This window comes from Columba livia, chromosome 3, assembly GCF_036013475.1.
Source record: "Columba livia isolate bColLiv1 breed racing homer chromosome 3, bColLiv1.pat.W.v2, whole genome shotgun sequence".
Taxonomy (NCBI): Eukaryota; Metazoa; Chordata; class Aves; order Columbiformes; family Columbidae; genus Columba; species Columba livia.
Genome location: NC_088604.1, coordinates 66189875 through 66212539, shown reverse-complemented (window position 1 = coordinate 66212539; position 22665 = coordinate 66189875). Strand labels below are relative to the sequence as shown.

At 37.2% G+C, this 22665-nt stretch overlaps 1 long non-coding RNA gene across 4 annotated transcripts in view; it reads right to left on the bottom strand.

The window, feature by feature from the left end:
• Positions 1-15168: 15168 nt before the first annotated feature.
• The window catches only part of LOC110362803 (uncharacterized), a 140800-nt gene continuing 133303 nt past the window's right edge, over positions 15169-22665 (bottom strand). For 2 of the 4 annotated variants that reach the window (XR_002420453.2, XR_002420454.2), the window contains exon 5: positions 15169-16536. This is a non-coding gene — a long non-coding RNA (uncharacterized LOC110362803). The remainder of the gene's footprint in view (positions 16537-22665) is intronic. The other 2 variants (XR_010471427.1, XR_002420452.2) reach the window with 1 other exon arrangement.

Here is a 22665-nt window from a genome sequence, read left to right as displayed (position 1 = left end):
ATTTTGCTGCCATGCGGAAGCTGCTGTGTAACTCCCTAGAAACAATGACATGCACTGTCAGCTGGGACGGAGATGAGTAAATTTTAATAACTTTCATTTACATTTTATCTTCCTTACTCTGAGTTTTTGCTATTTGAAAACTGTTCTGTTCTTCATGTAACAGAATTTGGCTTTTTACTTTTTACTTTCTTAGAAAACACAACAGGAGAGACAGATTCACATCAAAGCTCTGGCCAACTACTCCTACAATCTCTGTCACTTGAGAGAGACATGGAGAAAAAGTCAAGAGAAGTGCCACAGACCACATAGATACAGGAGAAAATAAGATTCTTTCCTGTTCCAGCCAGAACCCAGCTGAGTCCCAAAGATGAAGATTTGAAAGTGTTTGCATGACAATGGAGCTTCCTATTCTTTTCCAGCAAGATAATTTCTTTTCAAAAACAAAGGACCATAGGATGGTATTGAAGACTTTTTCACTGGTAGGAGTAATCTGGGATGTTCCTTTTACAGCCTTCCTCTTTTGGAAACATGTTAAGAGAAACTCAGGGAGGACTTACCATCAAACTGAACAATTTATGGCATTTAAAACAATCCAAATCCCATGTTCCCTTCTTTTCACTAGAAGTGCAGCTTTGCCAAATTAATTCCATTTTCAGCATAATACTTTGAAGCTTCTTTTTGGATGGCTTGAAAAATAATGGGCTGTGCACTTTTAAATTTCCATGTTTCACAGCTTCAAGTGACTCCAAGAAAAGAAACCCATATTCATTATTTTTTAAACTTTTTGATATATCACTGCTTCAAGTCCTAAAGCCTGGCTGCAAAACATAGTCAATAGGAGACCTTTTCCTGACAGGACAAACTTTGATAAGGCTGTTTTACAGCCAATTTGAAACTTTCTCTAAAATAAGTCTTAAAATGCCTTAAAACATTTTTTTCTTACATCAGGAAGATTTATTTTTTTTTATTGTAAGTGAGGAACGGAAATTACTTTACAACCCATAAGATTGTAAAGAGGTATGTTTATTTACATGGTGCCAGACACATGGGGAATAATTAATCCCAATACGTGTGTAAATTTACAGTAGCTGTGAGCTTGGTTAAATGCAGTAAAGTGTTACATATTCATGAAAGTTTTAGGAATGCCTGTACATGTTCATAACCTGTCCCTGAGAAGGCAGTTCTTATTACAACGAGTTCTGGGAGACCATTTCCATAGTCTCCACCTCTGGCTCCTCCTGGTTGCAGCTGTGCAGTGATCACGAACCCGGGTCTTCTTCTCTGTACACGGTTACCTTCTGTCCAGTGTGAAGAGTTGGTTGGGACTCAGACTGCTGAGTTGGTTAAAACTGGCGTATCTGTTGTCCTGTGCCCAAGTTTCTGTTGTCCAGTTCACCCAAGGATGCACCAAGGATGCACCCAAGAAATATTATCTTTGCAAGGCATCAGCAAACTCTTGTTTCTTGTACAATAAGTTACACAAAGCTAAGTAAGGCTAGGCAATAGTGATGTGGGTTAAAGGGTTAGCTCTCTGTTAGCTCTTTAAGTATTTAAGTGTTATTTCTTTAAGTGTTAATTAGTTAATTGTTAATTCCATGTATCATAAGTAGCTAGGGATGAGAAATATCTTCTGGAGATGGAGCAAACTTTTAGAGACCAGAGCTTAAGAGGCATATCCAACTCAGAGTTCTGAATAAAAGTGTACCACGAAATGTCATCTCAGGTTGACAACTTTAGTAATAAGCTGATGGAGACTGGTACACAGAGGTGTCTCAACAGTCCTTCTGATTGCAGAGCTAATGGCCAAATTCCACTGACAAAGAGCAAAGAAGATCACATTACATTTCCTTTCTTCAATTTTTAAGTACGAGAAAGACAGTGCTTTCCTTGGTTTATGAGAAATGCTGAGAGGGAAGCCTATCTTAACAGGCTGTTGGTTTCATATCACTGCTGACAGAATGGTTATTTCTCATTTTCTCTGTTTTTTTTTAGAAATTAATATCAGTATTTTTCCACAAAACAAGAAACTATCTCTCTTCTGGCTAATAATTCTTTTTTTTTTTTTTTTTTTTCCAGAAGCAGGCAGTGTGTGCTCCAAGCCTGAACTAGGCTGGTGTGTGCTCAGAGATGACTGTATGTCTGCTGTGCTGACCCTTTCTATGTCTTCAGTCTCCCAGAGCTCACTTGTCTCCACCATCCTAGTGACTTGGTCTTACAAGCCATTGCAGAGGTAACTTAAAAAGAAAAAAAAAATTACTCAGATTGTTCTTTGAAAGTACCTCAAGCCTTTTCTTGATAAGGTTCAAAATGCTTCTCTGACAGAACTGCAGCAGCCAGGGAGCCTGGGTACCTTGTCCCAGGAATTGCTGCAATTCAAGGATTTCTAGGTGATGTCTGAGAGATGCAGTGCAACCACATACCCCAGCAGATCAGAAATTCTTATTTTTTTCTGTTCCCACCTCAACAAGCAAAGTTTTAAACTTCAGGTCTCCACTCACATATTTAATCTGGCACGAGCCAATGTGAAGATCGCACGTTCTTATGTCTATGTGTAATTCTGCTTGTATTTGTACTTTGGCATTATTAATCCTGTAAGATACTTTTATCATTTATGTCAGTGTTACTCAGATAGCAAGAAAGAAGTGTGTGTTTCCACTCACCTCAGCAAACTTTCATCCACCAGGCACTAGAGTAGGTGCTAGGAAACAACTCAAATAATATCATCTCAATGACAATGAGACAATGAAAGAGAATTAATTATGTCTTTGAATTTGCTGCATGCCTGAAGGAGTAAGAAGAGAACATGAACACCCAGTTGGACTGCTTTTGTTTACAGAAACACATTTTATTTATGATTTACAGTTGAATATGAATTCTGATCCATTGGACAATAAGTAGTTAGTCAAGATGAAAAGTAAGTTTTTTGCATTAAATCAAAATAAGCCTTTGAAAAATCACTATGATAGAAGTGGATTTTCAGACTCCTTAGAAAGGAACAGAAAGAATGAGAGAGTAATACAGAATATCTGTGCATTACATTTCTATGGGACTTATACTTTCAGAGCATCTATTGTGCTGTGTTACTTCCTTAGTATTAAATGAGCAATAAAGATTTAAAGGAGGTGATGGCATGGTCCTGTATTATTTCTTTATATTTTTATTGTTTATTAATATAAAATACTGTTCTTCTAATTCTATGTTAGCATCTTAAGATCTTAAAGGCTCATAAGTCTTCCTTCAGTCATATTTTTATTTACAAGATTTAAAAAACATTTTCAGTCTCATTCCACACATCAGTTACTACTGGAAATCCTTGAAGATCTGCTTACTATGTGATTCAGTTTTATAACTGTGAAGAACAAATAACCATCCTTTATTTTTCATTGTGCTAGTGCAAAATGGATCAGTAAATATTACTGTCAAATCTCTTCAAGTGTCAGTGTGGGAACTATCCAGATGCAACTGAAGTTAATAAAAGGCTTTCTCTTAACCTGAGCAAGAACTGGTCTGAGCCCTGACACAATAATTGAATTTGGCTGATTTCATGCTGAGATGAACTCCTGTTTTGGGACCACCTGGTGTGCTAGTGCAGCACTAACCAGGGCTTCAGGGGTGCTGCAGGTTTGAGAGAAATGCTTCATCACTGAGGCTCACCACTGCAGAGTTTAGGCTCTCCCACTGATCATGTGCGAGGGCTGGCATTGCAAGATACCTTGCATTTCTTAGACTGCACAAACCTGTTGCTTCCTGTAGAGCTATTACAGTTTCCAAACAGCCATTTAATTTTTATGCAAAGCCTGTTTTCTATGCAGTAGTTTCTATACCTAATAAAACCATGAAATAAAAACCTTAACAAATACCAGTGCCCAATAAAGTTGCACACAAATAAAAAATCTCACTCAGAACATAATTTCTGTGAAGGATTGTATCTCAGCCCTGTGTAACCATTCAGCCTTGTAATATGGTATTTCCATCACCAGTAACAGGCTACAAGCTTTATAAAGAATTTGCAAGTTATCAGGGCTGGATCTTGACAGGCATACTCAGTCCAAACTTTTATTGAACTGTTGCAGTTTTGTCTTACTTGTTTTAGCTGTGACAATAATTTCTGTAGCTGACCTGATATTTATGGCTATGTTAGTTTGTATGGCACAAACATAATTTGATGTAAGTAGTAGCAACTAGCATGTTTTTCTACATAGAATGAGATGTTTATGACCCTGACATAATGATGTCGTGTAAAGAAACACAGGCCTGGTACAACCGCAGAGTTGTTGAATAGTGAAGTCACAGGATGCGGCACAGAGGAGGGCAGTCATGGGGTGATAAAAGATGGGGCACATACTTGATACTGGAAATCCCATAGCTATAAACAGCGCACCCCTAGTCAGTCAAAAAAACAGTAGAACTGGACAAAACTGGTTTTACATGCCACAAAGAAAGCAGAGAAATGGCATCCAGCATATGTAAAAAGCATCATATATAGATAATTCAGGCATAATGTAGAGCTGAAGATCAAAGAAAAAAGGCCTAAAAATGTGATGGTAAACACATAGAAATTACTTCAGGAGTACCCTAGAGTGAAGAAAAAGAAACTATCAAAATGAAATTACATTCCTCCCAGAAAAGGACTCCAGGTGCTGGAAACTCACCATGACAAGTCACCACTGCCACCAGATTGAAACCACCAATGTTAGGATGCAGATGAGTAGGGAAAGGGTGAGCATGAACACCAGAAAAGAGGGGTGGAATCTAATAAGTGTGTGTATAAAAATTCTAATTGTAGTATTATTCTTTCTTTTCCTGTAACATTCATATCTGGACTAAGAATGACTAGATTCTGAAGATTTCCACTTTACTAACAGTAAAGTATTATATATATATATATATATATATATGTATAAAGTGTATTTCTGCTTTGCCCATAAACAAGATTTTTAGTGCAATACATGCTTACACCAATAACATAAGACAGTGGTTTCAGTGGGATTCAGGACTTCACACAGTAGACCAACTTAATTCTACCCCATTGTGTTAAGTTATGCAGCAATGCACTTCAGCCCAAACTTTCTCTTTGTGTTGTCTGGAACCTGGAAGACCTTTTCGCCTGTGACAACACTTCTCTAACAGCTTTCAGTTGCTTCTGCCCCCGAGGCCATTCCTAGCTCCCCTGGGAATCAGTGTCATCTGCCTGCTAGCATGGCACACCTCAAAGCATGTGTGCAGCACACCGGTCTCAAACCTTGGCCCTTCACTCACAGCAGCAGTCCTGCGTACTTCTGGAACAACACAGATAGCCCCAGACATTTAATAGAAAATTACAAGCTGTTACCCTGTACATATATAAAACTGAATCTCTGTCAGGGATTAGGCATGAACAGTGATTTTCATAGGATGTTAGGAACTACTTCTCAGAAATTAGCTTTTCTACATGATAAGTATCAGTTTGTACTTCTGTAATTTGTTTTATTTCTATTTTACTAGGGATTAAGGATGTGGCTAATTTAACATTGCTCTTAACCTTAAGTTTTTTAAGAAGATGACAAAAGTCTCATCTTTGAGCTACATTTCAAATCTGATTGTTTATAAAGCATCTGTTTCATTAAAATTTGAGGCATAGAGAATGACAGCACAAAAACTAATATTTCTTTCTTCCCTTATTTCCGCAGTGAAAGGAATATGTTTTTCCACTTCAATTAGTTTTCAATCTCCCTCCTGCAATATGATCAAAGTGTGTCATGCTGGCCAAATTATTAGTGTCAACTGAATGACATATGAAGAGTTGTATCTAAAATGTTATTTAACAAGCTGATTGAGTTTTAAAAACAAAGCAGGCTGACTTTCAATGGACCAGTTCATATTCATTTCCAGTATTATGGGAAAAATAATTCCATTAATTTTTAAACTACTGTTAACAGGATATTTTAAAGTTTATTTTTTTCTGGCTTCTTAACACCTTCACTAGCTGACTTATTCCATTTCCTATTATCATACTTACTCTAACACGCAGTGAGTCAGTAAAAGTTCCCATTCTCATCAGCCAGCTCTGTTCAGTTTCGTAGTTATTGAGCTCAAACCTCCAGGTCATGTTGCAGTATAGATTTTTATTGTGTTTTCTTTACAAACACTCTGGTTAGCTACCCTGGTGACCCCTGCAAGAACTTGTCCAGAGTACACGACACTGAAGAAAAGACAGTGCAGGAGCTGGAATCTCATATCATTTCCTAAGTGTTAACTTACATGCTAATTAATGGAGAGTGAGCTTTTCATTGAGACTTTTTAGCTAGCAAAAATTAGTTATTATGTTGCATCTCTAATATCACAGATCCATTTTGATGGGAAATGGGACATAAAATGAAGTTATAATGAAATAAAGGCAACTGTTTAGGAGAAATACATGCATTTAGTAATTCAGACCACACATTTGCATGATGTGCATGTAGCAACCGTGGATTACTGTTTCAGGACTGCACTGGACTTGAGACAGAGAAATACAACCCTGACACAGTTGCTCACATAAGAAAATAACTGGCACTAAACTGTAATTTGGTTTGTTCTGCAATACTGATATCCAAAGAGGACACAGACTGCTACATGTAGCCTAAGAGGTTACAAAGGTTCTTTGAAACATTTGCACAATCTTTCTTATTTTCCCCTTTTAAATTGTGAAGAAAAGGGGTGTGCCACTCACATCTAAAGCTTTGTCAGGGGCACTTCAGCATTTTTTTGAACTTTTTACTAGTTTTGAAAAAATTTTTGAAATAATTATTTACCTTGCAGGAAACTATGTATGTTTTGTCAAAGCATCCCTGGAGACCTCTCCAAGTGCCGTTCACCCTTTTCATGTGCTCTCTTCCCAAAGTCTAGATTTATATCTGTTCTCAGATGGTATTTGGAGCAATCTTTCTGCTTACTGTGAGCTACTCCCACAGACTCCTAAAAGCAAACATCAGCAGAGCATGTTGAATATCCCTTTCATCTAAATAGGCTTCCTTCGTTTTCCTTTAAGGCATAAGGTGGCTTCAAGTTAAAAATATTTGCTTTTACAGGAGTGTTTTACTGTTAACAATATATGTTTTATCATTAATATCTGTGATACTGGTAATGTCTTTTACTCTTATTTCTCTAATCCATCACTTCTGAGCTAACCTGTTAGCTACTTACTGCTGCCAGAGAAAGGAGCTCTCAGCAGATGCTGTGAGTACAATAAAAAAAACAACAACAACAACAGATCAGTGATACTGGATTGAGGAAAGAAGGCTGAAAGAAAAAAAAAAAAAGCAGCAATCAATGTATATCTTTCTTATTAAAATCTTTTAAAGCACAAATACTTCTTACCTTTTTTGTGTTACAGCAGGCTACAAGTTTTCTGAACAAATGTTAGTGGGCGGACTGTTTTTGTGGTGTAACTCTCTTCAGCTTTGCCATGGTGGCATGAAGTATTTGCAGTAAAAATAAGAAAGGTTCTCTGGAACTCTCTGTTTTACAGTGTGAAACACTATGTCATACCATGTTTTTCCTGACACTAATGGACAGGTGCATCAGTCTGTGCTGTGTCCTCTCATACCTAGTACTCTGTGCCCTAACTAGAGTTAGTCTTACAGATCAGCAAAGTAATAGCTAGCTACTGTAGTATGAATTTAAAACTTTATTTGAATTTTACTCTGTCTTCAATGATAGTATATAGAAGTAGAAAAGCCACCGCCCCAAACAAGAAGTCAGTTATAGACTATATCCTGTCCTTGGCAACAACAAAGTGGATTCCTGTAGAAAGTATGAGATTGAAGACCAATACCAAGCAGCACTTTCTGCTACAGAAGCTGTATCCAGGCCACTGTGTTGAAGTGTAGACAAATTAGACACATGCTTCATGAAATGGCCTCAGATTTCTTTGGCTTTCTTTATACATTAATTTACCCAAACATCCTGAAGCAAAAAATGTGGCAAGAGCTATGTATGCTATATGTAACAGTGTTTCCTGCCCTTCCTGTAAACCTGTTGTGGTACCCCTCAGTTCTTGTCTTTTGAGAAACAGTGCAGGTCCATTTCCATTGCCTCCTCAGTGTCTTCTCTTGCTTTAAAGACGCCCGTATTTTCTAGGTTGAGTTGTGCGGTCTTTTACCAGGTTGAAGAGATCTTAATAAAAATTGTCTCCTTAGAAGTTTAGAAGTCATTTTCTTGCTGTCCTGCATGAGTTTCTTTCCTATAGGCTCATTCAGAGAGAGAACATGAAGAACATTCAGCTGAACCACAGGCACTTACAATGGCACAATGATGTTTTGAGTTTGTTTTCTAGTCTCTTTCTAATTATTCACATTACTCTATTTGCTGTTTTTTAGCAATAACTGAGGGCTCTCTTGACATTCTCACAGAAAGACCTGCCCTGAGCAGTTCTCTGTCCTTGGTACAAGTAATTTAAGTGTCATTATTGCCTATGTTCAGTTAGGACTGCTTTTTCCCATTTACACTATTTCATAGTGGACTCTAAAGAGTTTCTATCATTTTATTGTCTCCTTACTAGGAATGGTCTTCACCCCTTCAAAGACAGGTTTTGTTACAATATTTTAAAGTAGGAATAGTAAATTTTGGGGAGGGTTTTTTCAGTTTTGTTTGTAAGTGAGGCAGTTGTATGATCCAGACATTTTCCCACCTCTTTCATTCATGAATAATCAATGAAACATGAAAAAATAATTTACCAGGGTAATACTAGATTTCATTTCAATACAAAATTTCTGTCCATTTTATTCTTTATTATGCACTGTAAATGGCAGCAGCACTTGCTGCATGGAAATCTAATTATTGTTGCACACATCACTTTGTTTAGCCCAACATGTCACAGACATGAGAGTAACTCAAGGACAGAGTAACGACAAAACAAACAAACAAACAAAAAAACAACATTGACTGGGATAAAAGCAACTAGAGCAAGGATTTTAATTCAGTGGAGGCCAGTTGAGAGTGTAGAACATGGATTATACTAATAGTATTATTTTTCTTCTTTTTTGAAGAAAAACATAGCTAAGATGCTAAAAGCTTTCAATTTCCCTTGTGTACAACAGTCAGATAACTGCATGTTGTCCAGAGCTGGTGAAAACCAGGACCTTGGGATGTTTAGAAGTGCAGCCCTGTGAATATCTGCCAGAGAACAAACCTATTCATGCAGCTAATTGCTGGAATCTTCAGATAAGAGAGTGAGATTTAGGCTTGTGATATAATATAGATACAAATGCAGGATTAGAGACAGGGGAAGATTATCTGGAAGTAAACTGCAGCGTACACCAGCAAGCTTTTAACATAGTTTACTTACTTGCATACTATACAGTTGAAAATTAAGATAATGTTTCCAAGTCCCATTCTGAGACCTACTTGCTTGGGCTTCCTTTTCTGAAAAGCTGTTATACACACTTATTATTCTGAGACATATGGAATAGTATATGTTTTTTTTACTGCTGTTGAGTTGGAGGAAAGTGTATGGGCAGATTTGAAAGGTGTTTGTTCTGTGTATACACACACATGCACATCCATGGTACCATGGAAGACCTCTTTTTTTTTTTTTTGTTTGTCCATCTGCAAATTGAAGGCCTTCTTCTCTTAACCCTTCTCAATTTATTTGTTTTAAGGTTGCTCTGATGAAGAAGATCCTGTGAGAACAGGATCAAACACAGCATGGTGGATCAAAGACTGTTCTGGCGAGTATTCAACTTTCTTCAAGATCAAGTTGAGTTGATTTCTAACCAATATATCCTTCTAGACTCTTAAGTGATGCCTTCTCTAAAGGCAAATACTGTCTTTTTTTCTCTTCTGCTGCCTCTGATACTGACAGTAAATGAGAAAGGATCTAACATAACATTAGATGTCTTTGGAAGCCCTTTAAGAAATATGTTTCAGGAATGTCTCTTAGCCTATTAAGCTAGAGCTTTAGATAAAACAATAAATAGGCAGACCTTCCACACCCACCTACCAAAGACATTAGAGAAAAGCCTGTTTTAAGTTCTCCCTGGGATTAGGTGTACAAATCATTATGATTTAAATAGATTCCTTGAGAAAGAAGGAGTTTCTTCAGCTCCACAGAACTGGGCAGCTGTTCTTTGGTTTTCACCGTCCAGAACCTTGCCTCAGAGGGAAATCAAATCAGAGACGCTAAGGAGTAAGTAGATTACTGGGCTGACTTTATGATGTTTACTAAAGATTATAAAAAGATTATATAAGGCATACCCTCATTTTCTTCAATTTTTTGTCTTGACCTAGTAAATCATTTTATGTACAGTTGCCTTGAATTCACAGCAAACAACAACTACTTTTAAATGAACATTTCTATTTTATACTTCACACAGATATCTTCCTTTGAGAATAAGAAATGGCTGCCATAAAAGTACACTTTTACTTACAAAGAGAAAAAAGCAGTTAATGTTTCCTTCCAATTCCCTATGCAATCATCATTTTAATATAGAATTAAATTCCTTATTCTTTGGAAAATGTTCTCTGAATAGTTATGCTAATTCACAAGATATAACTGTTATCTTTTATCTATTTATCATGATAATGATTCTAAGTCAAAATCAAATTAAATGAAAGAGGAATAATGTAAAAAATATTTTTCTCAGGTGATTTTGAAATTTTTTCATTTGTTTCATTTTTACTTTCAAAGATTTAAATTATATTTCAATATGAATAAAGCATAATTAGTTTAAATTTAAATAAAATATTTTGTCTTGAAATACATGTCAGATATGTTAGGAAGATGAAGCCCTGTAAAAATACTGATATGAAAAGTATGTTGATTTTTTTTTTTCCATTGCAAGTCCTGATTTTCATAAAGTGATAATTGTAGATGAAATGAATGTTTTTCCCTGAAAAGTTCCTGTTAGATCTAATTTCTTCTGAAGTCACTTTTTCTATATAAATCTGTAGTCCAGCTTCAATTAAATTAGCTTTTTATTGTCTCCCACAAACCAGGAGACAGATAATATTATCATAGTCTCTGTGGAGACAAGTTTCAGACATTGCAACAATTTTATTAAAAACTAAGAATTAATTTATTTATTTTGTCAAGAACCTGTTATAATGAACTATAAAATAAAAAAATGTAAAATGTTGTTTAAATATAAAAATATTTACTTTTATCTGTTTTCTTCGTAAGTTTGCAGATCAAGTTCATATAATGCTATGCTGTTAGATAGAATCAAGTACCATAAAAAATGATCTAATGTCAGTGACCAAGCATGGAAAAACTGTATGGGATATAACACTAATAAAACAAAAGGTTAGAAATGTTCAGATTGACTTCTTCTGTTTAAGTCAAGCAGTAAAAGCACAGGTTGGTTTAAATGTTCCCTTTTTTGAACACGCAGCTTAATGAAGATTTTGTTTTCATATTTTTGCAAATACCAATCAATCAGAGTATGTATAAAATATAATTGAATACTAAAAATAGAGCTATCATGTTTATGGGGAAAATTTGTATTCTATTCCAGGGTGAATGTACTTCTGAATTTTGATTTGCCTGTTGGTAGAAAAATTGGGAAGATTTTATTACAATTACAAAACCAGCAGTTGTCCTCTGTGCTTTGCCTCAGAGCAGCTGCCACAAGAAAGACCCCTGCACCTCTGAAGAGAAAGCTAAAATTAATCGTTTCTCCTTCTGACACCAGATGTTAGCCAGGATGGTTGATGGGCCTAATGTGGACTATCATGATTACCACATGTATGCTTTCTTCCAAAGAATGGCTCCACACATGCTTAAAAAGCAGCTGGAAACAACTTTCAGCTATGCACAAACTCCCCAAGTCTGTTATCAGCAGGTATTCTCCTTATGTAGCAGTCACCCATTCTCCTTCTCCCCCAAAATTCATTTTGAAGATTAATGTTGCTCCTCTCTCTGGTCTTGGTTTCAATAACTCTGTTGGAGTCATATAGTTCCCACCTTCATTTCTTATTTAGCAGAAAGGGAAAAAGAAATTTTGATGAGCAGTACAGCTTTCTATTATCACATGGATCACAGAAGCTGCAAGAAGAAAATGCATAAGCTGAATAAGGAGAAACTTATCTGACAGCTGAATTCAGGCAGTATGTCATGTCCGGCGGAATCAGTGACCCACAGAGGAGCTGGGAGGGGTTAGCAGGTGCCTCTTTTGGCAGAAATTTGGGGCTTGATGAAGAAGAATCTCAGGTTTTCTTGAAGCAAAATACCTTGCTATTTTCCTTGAGCAACCAGCATGGGAGACATTATGGTCTCACACCGTCTTCACATGAGAGTCTGATTCTTTTGCCCAGAATACTGACAATTTTCCGAGTTTAAAAAAAAATCTATGTATCTTCAGGGGCTTTAGTCTTAGGAGCCATGTGGCAATGGCTGAGCATTCATTTTTATTCTGTAATAAACTTGTGGAAGACGGAGGGTTACATAGCATGTTGAAAGACCTCTAGATTCTTTATATCATTGGCGCTGATATATTTCATGGGAGTTTTGCTTAATGCTTGAAGACAGCATTATAGTCACTTCAGAAGCATCAACATTTATTTTTTCAGGCCTTCTCCTGTTAAAGAAAGAAAGAGGCAATTAAAATGCACCTACTTACCTGTTTCTATGGGAAAAGGAAATGGTGACTGGAGAATCTGTCTGCAGGAATTTGGAGGTTTGAATATAATTTGATTTTAATGGTGATGGAGTTTTTAATGGTTTTTTGTTTGTTTGTTTTGTTGCATTTTTTTCTCTCAGAGTCAGCCATGAGATAAAGAGGTTAGATCAAAACTGAAAATTGCATATGAAAGACGTATAGAGGATTTTTTCACGAAATATTGTTACAGTTGAAACTCGGCAAGATCCCAATATTTTCAACTCAGTTGTTCTTAAAAGGTCTTTCTTTTCTAATGAAACATAAAGAATTATTTTCCTTATTTAGAAAGAACACCAAGCGTGTCAGTGGTCTAAGCTTTTATTTCACCTCCTACCAGGTTCTTACTGCACCGTGGCATGTCATGGGCTGATAGGTAATAGAATCAGGTTTAGAAGATGCTGAAGTCTGTCAACAGGGATGTCACAGATTCAGTTCAGCAACAAAAGAATTTCTAGGAAGCCAGGTAGAACCTTTTGTTCAGCTCTGATTACAGGAGGCAGAGAAGAACATTGTTACTGTACCACCCTGAGAGGAATTTCCTCTCTGAACAACCCTTTGAGTTGGGAATGTGAGAAGAAAAATATGATTTCTTTTCAGGCTGCAGCAAACATCTCATTGTTTTACCACAACCAATGTTATTTTTTTTCCTGGAAAGACTCCTTTGCATCATTTCTCCTGGAGAACTCAGGAACTTTAAAGTTTTGGTGAGGAAAAAAATGTTTGTTGTATAGAAAGGACAGCATGGTTTAAAAGCTTAGTTTTATTTTTTTTCTCCTATATATTAGTCAAAAAAATTACAAGATTTTGGAGAATGAGAAAATGAAACATCAGATAGTCAAGTAACAGATAGTATGTTACAGAAATAACACATGAAATCTATTCCTTCTGAAGATGTCGCATTTATTCAGTAAATTGAGCATCTCAGACATTTGCCACAGGGACTTTAAAAAGATAAAAGAAAAAAGAAGCTGCTACTGTGTTTCGTGATGATGGAGGAAATGCAAATCGTTTGCAGAAAGTTTGAGTCTGCCTTTGAAATTATAATTCAAATGCAAGAAGAAAAATCTCTCAGACCATGTTGGGTTGCAAGTGTTCACTGAGCAGAGAGAAATCAGGCATATTAGTAAGGATCATTTGCCTTCTGGTACAAAATAGCAGTGTCTAAACTGCAGGGATCACATGCCCTAGAGTGCTGGTGCCATTCAAATCTAGCTCAGTTATCTGTCCTGATCATCAAGCAACTCTTTTATGGTTGGTTTTCCTATATTTTCTCTCATAGAAATAAGGGTTTAGGAAAATAGAATGGGATAACACATACCTGGGCACCATCCCAGCACAGAAGTAAAATCCATAATTCAGGAACAGGAGGTTTGTACTATGTGGAAGCTGTTCAGCTTCATAATCCCTGTCACAGAAGCAAATCAGCCACACAGTCAAATGGAGCTTATGAGGAATTGTTAGTACCAAAGTCAATTCAATGTTAGACATGGAGTAAGCAATACTTAAACACCCAGGGTAACGTGAGCCCTGGTGAGTAACACAATGCTCTGGCTATTTCTGATCACGGTCATTTTAAGTGGCTTGTTTACCATAAGATACAAATGAAGTCTCATAAGCAGTGGTTAAGGGAAATTTTTAATTTGATGATGAAATGTCAATGAGCCAAATAACTATTTGTTAATTTTTTACTTGGTATGAAGTAACAGTATGTTACACAAATGTTATTCCAGATGAAGTTTCAGCCAATTATCATGGCAGTCCATTAAAAAGATTGAATATTATTGGAGTGGAGAAAGACTGCTAAGTGCCAGTTTCAGACTGCCTTTAAGACCATAATATCTATATCAGATAATAGTTGTCAGTTCTCCTAGGAAATGCACAAAAAATGCTCACACATCAGATGGCCCTTTACACAGTGCTCCAGCTTCTGGAAAACATCACTGTGGAAATTTCTTAGTTGAGAATTTTCATTTGTTTCATCAATGAAAGCTGATGCTTATGCCCCATTAAAAACCAAAACAAAACAAAAACAAAACAACAAAAAACAAACCAAAACTCATTATTGAATGTAAAACTTAGACATGGCAAACAAATTTTTTTTTTCTTTTTTAGTTGCTGTAACAGTCAGCTCTGAAACTGATGGAAAATGCAGAGGAAGACAGTGGAGAGATTACTTTAAAAATGTACTTTACACTGGAAAGCTATAATTTTTATTATCATCCTGCAATCTATAATTGCCCCAGAACATCTGGAATATTGTGTCCAGTTCTGGGCCCCTCAGTTCAAGAAGGACAGGGAACTGCTGGAGAGGGTCCAGCGTAGGGCAACGAAGATGATTAAGGGAGTGGAGCACCTCCCTTATGAAGAAAGGCTGAGGGAGCTGGGTCTCTTTAGTTTGGAGAAGAGGAGACTGAGGGGTGACCTTATTAATGTTTATAAATATATAAAGGGTGAGTGCCACGAGGATGGAGCCAGACTCTTCTCGGTGGCAAACAATGGTAGGACAAGGGGTAATGGGATCAAGCTGGAACACAAGGGGTTCCACTTAAATTTGAGAAAAAACTTCTTCTCAGTAAGGGTGACAGAGCACTGGAACAGGCTGCCCAGGGAGGTTGTGGAGTCTCCTTCTCTGGAGACATTCAAAACCCGCCTGGACATGTTTCTGTGCGACCTCACCTAGGCGTTCCTGCTCCAGCAGGGGGATTGGACTAGATGATCTTTTGAGGTCCCTTCCAATCCCTAACATACTGTGATACTGTGATACTGTGAAGACCTGACAGTGATCCAAAGTGTGTGGATTGATATGAGACAAGTACAATGTATCCTTTTCATGATATGTGATTTATAAAATAGACTAGCAGTCTCAGAAATTAAACAGATAAGCAGACTTTCTGCTCAAGCTGAAAAGGAAGGACAAATTATGGTATAAAAGAAAAGTGGCAATTAGGCGATCTCCAAAGGATGTGTTGTACTCATTCCTCTGCATTATTTTTCCAGGAGCCCAACTGCACAAAAGGAAGCAGGGTTAAAAGCAGAGTCCTGAAATGCCACTTATAAAGCAAAACATCCTGAATAAATGAAGGGAGGGGGGATGTGCAGATGACTGAAAAAGCAGTGAGGTGCAACCCAAGAGGAAGAAGGAAAAAACAGCTCAAAAAGGATGTGGCTTCAAAGCATCATCTCACCGTTGTTGATGCTTTCCTAAAGGGTACCTTGAAACTTGCCCTGGCATGTCCTCACTGAACTGCCAGGCCCCTGGATTTCCAGGATTTCCATGCACAAAAACACATATCCGTGAAGCCCCTGGCTCCCAGCTACTGTGGTGGGACCTGCAAGGCTCTCCTGGGAAGACACGGAGGCTACTGATGCTCTTCCTAAAGCTGGCTGAGGGTAGGAAGGCCGCACGCTCTCGCAAGGATTAAGCAGCCCCAGCATTTTATTGCCCTTTCTGGCTCTGTGAACGGGCCTTTCAGTGTTACCCATCAAAGCAGTTCAAACACAAATACAAAAAATAACTTACGCTTTTTTTTTTTTTTGCTTCTTTTCTAGTTTTATTTGACTGAAATTACATACTGATTTTTTTTAGATGTCTGAAAACACACCTGTAGAATTGTTTATATGTCCAAGAGCTTTTTTGTTTTCTCCAATCTATCATTAGTTCCACCTAGATGAGTATCCCCCAAAATCTTGCCTTACAAAGTTCAGAGCTGTTTTGATGTCTCTGAAATCAACCAAAACACAATACAGATTCCTTAATTAAATGTTACACTATGCACTCAACTTTGACATTTTAAAACATTTTATTTGAAATCTGTTTAAAAATTCTCTTCGTTTCTGATCTTCCCAAAGTTATTTTCCCTTATGTTGCTTCTTGACACTTTTGTCCTTCACTCTTCTAATTAATACTCAGTGTGTTGTTCTAGAGAGAAAAAAATGACATTTATAAATGTTTATACAGAAAAATTATACATTAATAAAAATAGATCTTTGGTATTAATTCATTATATTTCTTGTCTTATTCTTCTTCTTCTCTTTGTACCATCATTTCTTCTTACCTCTGTTTTTCCTCCAATACTGCATTCTTCTTCCCTGACTTCTTTAATTCCAGTCACACTCACTTTTTCCTGCCTATCTGCACAAATCTTAAACTATCTCACCAATGACAAAGATGGTTGGAGCGTTGTGGGAAAAATTATGGACAAGTAGACATGAGAAGTATCATAGTCTGGTTCTATTAAATTTTAAATTTTAGATTTAATGTATTTAAATATCAGATATTTATTCCTTCATTTCTGCAGAGTCAGACTGGGAGAAACCCTTTCTTCTGTATAAGATTGTTTCATTTTTCAGGGTATAGGAACCATAAGACGCCACCTCCAGATCCCATTCACAAACAAATGCTGTGCTGCTTGCATAGCAAAACCAATGATGTTTCTGAACACCAGTGCCATGAGCTCTTGCTCACCGAGATAAAATATTGATACAATTAAATCATCCATTCAACCACAGTATGTTGGGACATAGGCAATCTTCAACCAGATTCTATACTTTGACAATTGTCTGCTTACCTTCCAGCATACTTCCCAAAGAAAAAGCATGTTCCTGTTCAAAAGGACATTTTTATGAACTCAGGATGAACTGTAGCACACTCAGTAGGAGCTGAGACCAGTTAAACATGAAAACTCATTTTATCAGGCTGTATATAATTTCTGAAATGCATTAATACCTATCACCACCCTTCGTAATTTCTTCAGTTCTCTATCTGGTAGGAAAATTGTGGAATGACTGTTTTTAATACAATTAGTTGATAAGTGTTTTGGGCTGACTAATTATGAAGAGTAGGCCTGGTAAATATGAACAAGGCTAATGACTTTCTACAGCCATTTTGCTGTTTCAGTCTGTTTTTTTTTCAGCAACCACTGCAGCTGAATAACAGGCAAGTCTGGTAGCCCTGTTTCTAACTATGGCTACTGTCATCCCCTTTTTGAGGTACAGTTCTCAATTGTCTTACAATTTTGGGATAGTTGAGATCTGAACTTTAAAATTTTGGGTTCTAATTTTTAATTTGCTGTTTTCCATACTTTTACATTTACCAATTAAATTCCAGACATTTTAAAGACTAGAGAAATTTAAGTGGTTTTTTCACATTAAAAAATAACACCTCATCACTAGTGCTTTGGCAGTGGAGCTGTATTTCAGAATTTATCAAGCGCATCCTTTGTACCAGGCCTTTTGCTATTCTTGCTTCAAAAACAACATGAAAAACCACCCACATCTGTACAAACTATAAATCTTCGGGGGAAAAGCACACAAACAAACAAACAAACAAACAAACAAACAAACTTACAAACTTTTTACAGTGAGTCAGTGAAGGGATAGTAAGCCTGGACAAAAAGTTTGTATTAGACAAGGGTTTCCTTCCAGTCCTTGCCTCTCAGTGTTTTTACCTGAGGTCCTGAAATGTGAACACATTATGTAAAGGTGTGTAAAATAATGTATGTCATTACTATATTCTGCATCTTTCAATGAATTGGGGCTATCAAATGAACGTAGTAGGAGTCAGTTTCAAAATAAACAACAGGATTTTAGTAACGCAGCATATTCTAAAATTCCACTTATAGGTAGAAAAGTACAAAAAGGGAAAAAGGGACATGTAGAGACTATTTTATAATGTGGTGGTCATTTCAGAAGAAGGACTGAAGAAAATCCCTTCTTCAGTAAATCACTTCTTCAGATCTGACATCACAACATTTTTTGTTCAATAAAAACATAAAACAGATGTTTCTAAGAGACGTAAAGAAATAAAGCTATCAGTTCTCCAGCTCTCAAACAAGATTAAATTTGAAGATCTCCTTTAGAAACTACATAGTTTTAATAACCATAAAAACAGAATATATACCTCACTCACCTTCTCTACTGTAAAATACAGACCTATCTCCAAAAAAAAGTATTTAGGTAACTAAATAGGATATCTATGGAAAATTCTCTGAACCGCATTTGGCTAGACATTGTTCTTAAATATAATTGTACTTCCAAATGGACGAAATTATGTTTCAGCCACACCAAAAAATGTTGTCAGCAAGCTTTCATGCACAGAGAACTAAATGTTTGGAGATATACACAGAAATTTAAGCTTAAGTGGTGACTGGAATGTTGACCAAATATATTAATTAAGGTTTTGATTCAAACAAATATTATAGGAAACCAAGCCACTCAATATTTTTTCTTTGAGAGTTTAGGAAATTTGGAGTTTGGGGAACCAACACTGCTAGATTTGAGCATTTAAAAATATAAGAAGCTGCTTAAAGGTGAAAAATTACAACTGGGCCCTCTAATAAAACAGATGAGAGGGAATTGTCTCAGCTATGAAATGATGTTTTTGCCCTTTGGATCTGACAAAACAATCACTGCAAGGCTGATGATTTTATAATTGCAAGGAGAACAGAAAATCTCTCATAAAATGATACAGAATGCTATAAATGATATGGATTATTACATCTCCTATCAGCTCAGTCTCAGCAGTACTGAGTTAAGAATAACAATTATTTACTCCAAGTTATAAAAGAAGTCAATTATATGGGCAGTCTTGGCTTGAAGAAAAGGGTAAGGAGGCAACTGCCTAAGGCAGCAGGCTGGGGACAATGACCTGTACATTTGACAGTGCTTGAAGAGATGGCACAGGTTCTTCCAGACTCAGTTACCAAGCTCAGTTCCTACCATCATTGTTCATTACTGTGGTTCTTGCAGCTGAGGGAAGGGTTGAGCTGTGTAAATCTACTGTATGGAGAGGAAAGAAGTGGTCCCTCTCCGCAGAATTCAATGGGTCCATTTGCATTACCACACTTTGACTCACTTTGTGAAGCGAGCCATCGAATGCATGAACTGCATTTCTTTTGTATGACTAAACGGTTAGATGTGCTCCAGGAACGCAACTAGTGCTCTGCAAGTGCTAATGGACAGCCAATCCATGGGTCTAACTAGAATCCAAATAGGGGATGAAAGTCCAAATATAGACCAAAAAAAGTCCTAGCATAAATACAGTAATGTGACTTGGTCCTCAGCACCAGCTGTTTCACTCTACCTTCTCCCTCGCACTACAATATTTGCCAGCGCAGATATAACCATAGACCAAAAAATGTCTGATTTGAAGTTGCCTCAGGTGTCTAAAGTTGTCGTTTGCTTTCCCCACTTGCCATTCTTTCAAACTCTTTTTGGTGATTGATTAATAATGAGCTTTCTTCTCACTGTCATTATTCTTTACTAGAAAAATTTTGAGGCCAATGGTTATTTAATTTGATTCATATACCACAGATCTCTCCCTTGAAACCTGAAAGAAGCAGCTTTATTTTTGCATACCATACTAAAGATGGGAACTTCAGGCTTGGGTTAAAGACAAAAAGATCAGTACCTTGCTTTTGGTCCTTTTTTACTTGGTTAGATAAGACAAATGCATGATCTCCTAACCATGGAACTTTCCTTTGTTCTTGTTGTTGTGATTTGTCAATGAAAACATATGCTTCACATGACAAGAATTAGTTTCAAGGAGGTTTTTTGTTGGCCATGATGCACATCTTTTAATGTGAAAAACAGATGAATCATCTTACTGCTAGAACACCAGGCTTGTTTTCCCTCCACAAGAGTTCACCCTGTTTGTTTGGTTGGGTGGGTTTTTTGTTTGTTTGTTTGTTTTTAATGTTGATGTGCTGCACATCTTCAGGCTTCCAGTGGGTACAAGAAAGGGCTCATTTAAAGCATAACAACTGCAGAAGCCTCTTTGAGGCACCTTCCTGTGGAAGTTCTGACTTTGTAAACCATCACCTTTAACTATGGCTATATAAATTATACTCTTTCATGATCTCTAGCTTCCTGAAGGAGATCTGATCCCTGGATTAAGAAAGACAGCACATAATCCCAGTGAGAATGGACACTGAATTTCCTTAGCTGAAGTCAACTGCCTAACTCTTGCTCCACTCCATGATCCTCTTTCTTTTACCATGTTAAGGAACCATGTTATCATCTGCCTAACAAAACAACTGTAAAAATATGGGCAGGGCCATTCATTCATGGAGTTTGTTCATGTGTATATTGAAGCACAAATGATACCTGTGGCTGTGGGCTGCTCTCAGGGCTAAGGCAACCACTGTAAAATGTTTGATTAAACTTAGTCACCAGAATCCTCTCCTACCTTTCCTATTTGGGTGCCAGCAGTCTGGATGCCGCAGAACAGATTTCCTGCTTCAGTCAATACAGCATGTCAACAGACAAGCACCTCTCAGGTCTTACAGACCAGGACAGCACAAGGAAGTAAAAATAGCAAAGCACAATAGAATAATCAAGGCCTTCAATATTGCACCGCCCAGTTATCTTGCTCAGCTTCAGGCAACATGAAAATGTCAAAGAATGAGCCAGACACAGACATTTCCACCACTACCTCCTGCACAGCACAGCCATTTTTTGAGGTCAGTCACAGCCTCAAAGCGACAAGTCCTCCACAAACCTATAAGTCGTCCTGTAATCAACCCTCAACTGTTCATAGTGACTTCTGTCTGTGAACCACCAGTACCCATTCCTGCTTCATACACACCAACAGCTCTACCCCCTGGAGCTTTTATTTTTTACCTATTTTCGCCACTTCTACAATCACCTTCAGAGCAAATAAAATCTTGTGCTTTCATCCTGTTTAACACAGCTTGAACACTTCCATTTCCTCAGCAACTGGCATGTTCCCCTGGACTCTGAAAGGTCCCTATTTTAAACCAGCGCTAAACACAGCTCAGGTTTTGTAGCATCCTTGCACAGTGGCAAAAAAATCCAGCAGTGACAATCGACATACTGATTTGCCTCACTTTTGGTGTCTCTAGCTTGGCTGCTGCCTTGCACAGGCTTTCCTTGCTTTGTCTCATTTTTAAAAATGAGAAGTTTTACAAAAGTTATCTTTACTGATTGTCCAGGGTCCTTTCTTTACAAGGGGAATTTCATATTTCTTTCATTCCTCCCTCTGGTCTTTCTGTTGCCTACTTAGATCTCTTTGTTACCCTTTTCTGCTTTCAAGAAAAATCTTCAAAAAAGGCTGAAATGAAGTTATCTGAACTGACTTCCATTGGAAGCATCCGTTCATAGAGTAGAGTGATATTCTCAAAAAAACCCATGTCTATTGCAATTAATAGTGACAAGCTAATAAATCATAATAGAGTACTTTTTTTTTCTTTCATATATATTTCATACAGGGAATATAAAACATCTGTGAAAGTTTATCTCGGAAGTACTTCATTGCCAGGCTTCAAAATCATCGAGAAGCTTTAATATTTCACAGAATGCATGGTATTTTTTCCTATCAGTAACTTTTTTTCAATATCTGAGTACACACAGTCCTGTGCCGTGCTGTGCTGCACATCCAGCATGGCCTTCAAACCATGTTGGGCAGCACAAATTCCTTGGCTGCAGGACAATGTCAGCTGGTTTATTGCATCAGGACAGCCTACAGGTTGCTCACAGTGTGTGTACTGGTGATTAAAACACCTCCCTTTTCTTTTCTTTATCCAAAAGTGCAGCAAAAATCTCTTACGTACGCATCCTTTCTGTTTGACAGTAGAAATTATGAACAGAGATGTTCTCATGTAAGAAAATAATATAGTAACTCAAATGACCAAAATGTGGTCACTCATTCCATGATCAAGGTCTTCTGTGCATGGATCAGAGGCCTGTTCAAATCTGCCCAGCTCAGGGTTCCCAGCATCTAAAGGGAGGAAGATTATCTGTACTCTTCTCTTTTTCTTTACAGGGTTAGACCTAATAAGTAGCATTTTAATATGGAGTCTGAATGCCTTTCTTACTGGGATCATAAAGGACCAGTATCTCCTATTGCAAAACAACTACTTAGTTAAAATTACTATTTGAAAACAGCAGGACTATCTAAACTGGGAAAGGAAATCAGCTTTTCTCATAAGTCTAATTTCTATTTTTCTTTTCTGTGTTCACTGAAATTGCAAGCACCACTATTTGAATAAAGAGTTGATGCCCAGCATGTGTGCAGCTATTGCTGAACTTC